A 6,942-nucleotide genomic window follows, 5' to 3' on the forward strand; every position below is an offset into this window, starting at 1 on the left:
CGGATATAACATAAAGTAGGTTCGGATAGGGAAGCGGGATCCTCTCTAGGAGGCGGGTGCTTGAAGAGAAAAAGTGTGGTCCGGTGACAAAAGCTGAAAAGGTTGGAGTGAAAAGTAGAGATGCATGTGTACTAGAGTCTTTATTTTCTATTTTCTTAATGATGCCCACTAATGATAGTTTGCATTGGGGAGAAAAAATTAATATAAGTGCCTCAAATTACTTTTTGTCATGGGGTATATGTATCTATATGCCACCATTGTACATGCCCTAAATCGAGAAAAGTACGACCACCAATACCAAATCTAAGACTTGAACCCCAATAGATTTGGTTCCACCACAACAAATTTAACCATCTGAATTACGCTTAGTTCGCTCTTTAGACATACTGAAACTGACCGCGACAGTTTGAAAAATGACAATTGCAGGAAACTACACGCTAGGGTGGGGAGGGATTTTGCGACCGAGTCTAATTGACAGTAATTCTTAAATCATCCAACTCGTGGGCCTTCTCATCCCTAATACGAGGGTACCCTACCAAGCAGTCTAATTAAACATTTTTTCATGATAATACGTGTCTCATTATACCATAAAGATCATAGTATAAGCTATATACATACCGATCTGTTAAAACTTAAAAGACAGCGAAATGCTAGCCTTTGCAAAAAGAACATCAGCCAATAAGTAAAATTACAAATAAGACCGAAAAAACCTTTGAGCCTGACACCAACGCCCGTCACCTGTGTCTGGCACCATCCTTGCAGCGACTGCGCAAAGGAGGTGGTTGTTCTAGGCAGCGGTGGCCTGCGCCTCCTGGAACTGCACCTCCCGCACCATGTACATGTAATGGGCATGGGCCTCGTCGATGGTCATGGTGCAATGCACCGGCGAGGATCGCGCGGAGGAGGAGGGTAGCGCGAAGGAGGAGGATGGCGTCGGATCGTCGTCCGCAACATCCTCCATTAGGAAGTCGTCGGCCGCGTCCTCCGCGTCTTCAAGGACCGCCTGCATCATCACCGTCTCATCGGAGTACTCCTCCTTGTCCGACGAGCCGTCAGACGACTCAAAATACTGCTCGTATATGTACTCCAAATCAAAATCCATTGCTAGAAAAAAGAAGGGAACTCTTTTTTAGCTCCGACAATTCATCAAACAGTTGTCGCCCATGGTGAGTATAGCAGTAGAGGACGGTACCTGGAGAGGCGGTCGGAGGACATGGGTTGAATAGCGACGGGGGAGAAGCGGGGTGTAGCTGTTGGGGAACGCAGTAATTTCAAAAAAAAATCCTACACACACGCACGATCTATCTAGGTGATGCATAGCAACGAGATGGAAGAGTGTTGTCCACGTACCCTTGTAGACCGTAAGCGGAAGCGTTATGACAATGCGGTTCATGTAGTCGAACGTCTTCACGATCCGACCGATCCTAGCACCGAAGATACGACACCTCCGTGATCTGCACACGTTCAGCTCGGTGACGTCCCGCGAACTCTAGATCCAGCTGAGTGTCGAGGGAGAGTTTCGTCAGCACGACGGCGTGATGACGGTGATGATGAAGCTACCGGCGCAGGGCTTCGCCTAAGCACTTCAACGGATATGACCGAGGTGGATTATGGTGAAAGGGGCACCACACACGGCTAAACAATGTCAACTTGTGTGTTCTAGGATGCCCCCTACCCCCGGATATAAAGGAGCAAGGGGGAGGCCGGACGGCCCTTGGGGCGCCCAAGGAGGGGAGGAATCCTCCTCCTAGTAGGAGTAGGATTCATCCTTTCCTAGTCCTACTAGGAGGGGGAAGGAAGGAGTGGGAGAGGGGAAGGAAAAGGGGGGCGCCGCCCCCCGCCTAGTCCAATTCGGACTCAAGGGGAGGGGGCGCGCGGCCTGCCCTTGCTGCCCCCACTCTCTCTACTAAGGCCCATGTAGGCCCATTAGTTCCTCGGGGGGGGGGGGGGGTCCGGTAACCCTCCGGCACTCCAGTTTTATCCGAAACCACCCGGAACACTTTCGGTGTCCGAATATAGCCATCCAATATATCAATCTTGACCATTTCGAGACTCCTCGTTATGTCCGTGATCACATCCGGAACTCCGAACTACCTTTGGTACATCAAAACACATAAACTCATAATACCGATCGTCACCGAACGTTAAGCGTGCGGACCCTACAGGTTCGAGAACTATGTAGACATGACCGAAACTCGTCTCCGGTCAATAACAAATAGCGGAACTTGGATGCTCATATTGGTTCCTACATATTCTACGAAGATCTTTATCGGTCAAACCGCATAAGAACATACGTTGTTCCCTTTGTCATCGGTATGTTACTGGCCCGAGATCCGATCGTCGGTATCTCAATACCTAGTTCAATCTCGTTACCAGCAAGTCTCTTTACTCGTTCTGTAATGCTACATACCGTAACTAACTCATTAGTTACATTGCTTGCAAGGCTTATAGTGATGTGCATTACCGAGAGGGCCGAGAGATACCTCTCTAATACACGGAGTGACAAATCCTAATCTCGATCTATGCCAACTCAACAAACATCATCGGAGACACCTGTAGAGCATCTTTATAGTCACCTAGTTACGTTGTGACATTTGATAGCACACTAAGTGTTCCTCCGGTATTCGGGAGTTGCATAATCTCATAGTCATAGGAACATGTATAAGTTATGGAGAAAGCAATAGCAGTAAACTAAACGATCAAAGAGCTAAGCTAACGGATGGGTCAAGTCAATCACATCATTCTCTAATGATGTGATCCCATTTATCAAATAGAAACTCTTTGTCCATGGCTAGGAAACTTAACCATCTTTGATCAATGAGCTAGTCAAGTAGAGGCATACTAGTGACACTCGGTTTGTCTATGTATTCACACATGTACTAATTTCCGGTTAATACAATTCTAGCATGAATAATAAACATTTGTCATGATATAAGGAAATATAAATAACAACTTTATTATTGCCTCTAGGGCATATTTCCTTTAGTCTCCCACTTGCACTAGAGTCAATAATCTATATTACATTGTAATGATTCTAACACCCATGGGGTCTTGGTGTTGATCATGTTTTGCTCATGAGAGAGGCTTAGTCAACGGGTCTGCAACATTCATATCCGTATATATCTTGCAAATCTCCATATCTCCCTCCTTGACTTGATCGCGGATGGAATTGAAGCATCTTTTGATGTGCTTGGTTCTCTTGTGAAATCTGGATTCCTTTGACAAGGCAATTGCACCAGTATTGTCACAAAAGATTTTCATTGGACCCGATGCACTAGGTATGACACCTAGATTGGATATGAACTCATTCATCCAGACTCCTTCATTTGCTGCTTCCTAAGCAGCTATGTACTCCGCTTCACATGTAGATCCCGCCACAACGCTCTGCTTGGAACTGCACCAACTGATAGCTCCACCATTTAATAAAAATACGTATCCGGTTTGTGACTTAGAGTCATCCGGATCAGTGTCAAAGTTTGCATCGACTTAACCTTAGTCCTTTTCAGGTATTTTAGGATGTTCTTGATCGCTGTCCAGTGATCCACTCCTGGATTACTTTGGTACCTCCCTGCTAAACTAATAGTAAGACACACATCAGGTCTGGTACACAGCATTGCATACATGATAGAACCTATGGCTGAAGTATAGGGAATGACTTTCATTTTCTCTCTATCTTCTGCAGTGGTCGGGCATTGAGTCTGACTCAACTTCACACCTTGTAACACATGCAAGAACCCTTTCTTTGCTTGATCCATTTTGAACTTCTTCAAAACTTTATCGAGGTATGTGCTTTGTGAAAGTCCAATTAAGCGTCTTGATCTATCTCTATAGATCTTTATGCCCAATATATAAGCAGCTTCACCGAGGTCTTTCATTGAAAAATTCTTATTCAAGTATCCTTTTATGCTATTCAGAAATTCAGTATCATTTCCGATCAGCAATATGTCATCCACATATAATATCAGAAATGCTACAGAGCTCCCACTCACTTTCTTGTAAATACAGACTTCTCCAAAAGTCTGTATAAAACAATATGCTTTGATCACACTATCAAAGCGTATATTCCAACTCCGAGAGGCTTGCACCAGTCCATAAATGGATCACTGGAGCTTGCACACTTTGTCAGCACCTTTTGGACTGACAAAACCTTCTCGTTGCATCATATACAACTCTTCTTTAAGATATCCATTAAGGAATGCAGTTTTGACATCCATTTACCAAATTTCATAATTATAAAATGCGGCAATTGCTAACATGATTCGGATGGACTTAAGCATCGCTACGAGTGAGAAGGTCTCATCGTAGTCAACTCCTTGAACTTGTCGAAAACCTTTCGCGACAAGTCGAGCTTTGTAGACAGTAATATTTCCGTCAGCGTCAATCTTCTTCTTGAAGATCCATTTATTCTCTATGGCTTGCCGATCATCGGGCAAATCAACCAAAGTCCACACTTTGTTCTCATACATGGATCCCATCTCAGATTTCATGGCCTCAAGCCATTTTGCGGAATCTGGGCTCATCATCGCTTCCTCATAGTTTGTAGGTTCGTCATGGTCAAGTAACATGACCTCCAGAACAGGATTACCGTACCACTCTGGTGCGGATCTTACTCTGGTTGACCTACAGGGTTCGGTAGTAACTTGATCAGAAGTTTCATGATCATCATCATTAGCTTCCTCACTTACTGGTGTAGGAATCACTGGAACTGATTTCTGTGATGAACTACTTTCCAATAAGGAAGCAGGTACAATTACCTGGTCAAGTTCTACTTTCCTCCCACTCACTTCTTTCGAGAGAAACTCCTTCTCTAGAAAGGATCCATTCTTAGCAACGAATATCTTGCCTTCAGATCTGTGATAGAAGGTGTACCCAACAGTCTCCTTTGGGTATCCTATGAAGATACATTTCTCTGATTTGAGTTCAAGCTTATCAGGTTGAAGCTTTTTCACATAGGCATCGTAGCCCCAAACATTAAGAAATGACAACTTGGGTTTTTTGCCAAATCACAATTCATAAATGAGAGACATCACAGATCGCACCATATCTAATAAAGTGTGGTTACGACATTCGGACACACCATTACGATGTGGTGTTCGAGGTGGCGTGAGTTGCGAAACTATTCCGCATTGTTTCAAATGAAGACCAAAAACGTAACTCAAATATTCTCCTCCACGATCAGATCGTAGAAACTTAATTTTCTTGTTACGATGATTTTCCACTTCACTCTAAAATTCTCTGAACTTTTCAAATGTTTCAGACTTATGTTTCATCAAGTAGATATACCCATATCTGCTCAAATCATCTGTGAAGGTAAGAAAATAACGATACCCGCCGCGAGCATCAACACTCATCGGACCGCATACATCAGTATGTATTATTTCCAACAAGTTTGTTGCTCGCTCCATTGTTCCGGAGAATAGAGTCTTAGTCATCTTGCCCATGAGGCATGGTTCACAAACATCAAGTGATTTCAAAAGTCCATCAACATGGAATTTCTTCATGTGCTTTACACCAATATGACCTAAACGGCAGTGCCACAAATAAGTTGCACTATAATTATTAAACTTATATCTTTTGGCTTCAATACTATGAACATGTGCATCACTACTATCAAGATTTAGTGAAAATAGACCACTCATTAAGGGTGCATGACCATAAAAGATATTACTCATATAAATAGAACAACCATTATTCTCTGATTTAAATGAATAACCGTCTCACATCAAACAAGATTCAGATATAATGTTCATGCTCAATGCTGGCACCAAATAACAGTTATTTAGGTTTAGAACTAATCCCGAAGGTAGATGTAGAGTTAGCGTGCCGACGGCGATCACATCGACTTTGGAACCATTTCCCACGTGCATCGTCACCTCTTCCTTAGGCAATCTTCGCTTAATCCGTAGCCCCTGTTTTGAGTTGCAAATATTAGCAACAGAACCAGTATCAAATACCCAGGCGCTACTGCGAGCATTAATAAGGTACACATCAATAACATGTATATCAAATATACCTTTCACTTTGCCATCCTTCTTCTCCGCCAAATACTTGGGGCAGTTCCGCTTCCAGTGACCAGTCCCTTTGCAGTAGAAGCACTCAGTCTCAGGCTTAGGTCCAGACTCGGGCTTCTTCACTTGAGCAGCAACTTGCTTGCTGTTCTTTTGGAAGTTTCCTTTCTTTCCTTTACCCTTTTTCTTGAAACAGGTGGTCTTGTTGACCATCAACACTTGATGCTCCTTCTTAATTTCTACCTCTACAGCCTTTAGCATTGCGAAGAGCTCGGGAATTGTCTTATTCATCCTTGGCATATTATAGTTTATCACGAAGCTCTTGTAGCTTGGTGTCAGTGATTGAAGAACTCTGTCAATGACACTATCATCAGGAAGATTAACTCCCAGTTGAGTCAAGTGATTATGATACTCAGACATTTTGAGTATACGTTCACTGACAGAACTATTCTCCTCCATCTTGCAGCTATAGAACTTATTGGAGACTTCATATCTCTCAATCCGAGCATTTGCTTGAAATATTAACTTCAAATCCTGGAACATCTCATATGCTCCATGACATTCAAAACGTCGTTGAAGTCCCGGTTCTAAGCCATAAAGCATGACACACTGAACTATCGAGTAGTCATCAGCTTTGCTCTGCGAGATGTTCATAACATCTGGTGTTGCTCCTTATCGGTGTCAAAACCGGCGGATCTCGGGTAGGGGGTCCCGAACTGTGCGTCTAGGCCGGATGGTAACAAGAGGCAAGGAACACGAAGTTTTACCCAGGTTCGGGCCCTCTTGATGGAGGTAAAACCCTACGTCCTGCTTGATTAATATTGAAGATATGGATGTTACAAGAGTAGATCTACCACGAGATCAGAGAGGTTAAACCCTAGAAGCTAGCCTACTATATGATTGTATGTTGTGATTGTCGTCCTATGGACTAAAA

Source organism: Triticum aestivum, chromosome 5A (genome assembly GCF_018294505.1).
Source record: "Triticum aestivum cultivar Chinese Spring chromosome 5A, IWGSC CS RefSeq v2.1, whole genome shotgun sequence".
NCBI classification, from domain to species: domain Eukaryota; kingdom Viridiplantae; phylum Streptophyta; class Magnoliopsida; order Poales; family Poaceae; genus Triticum; species Triticum aestivum.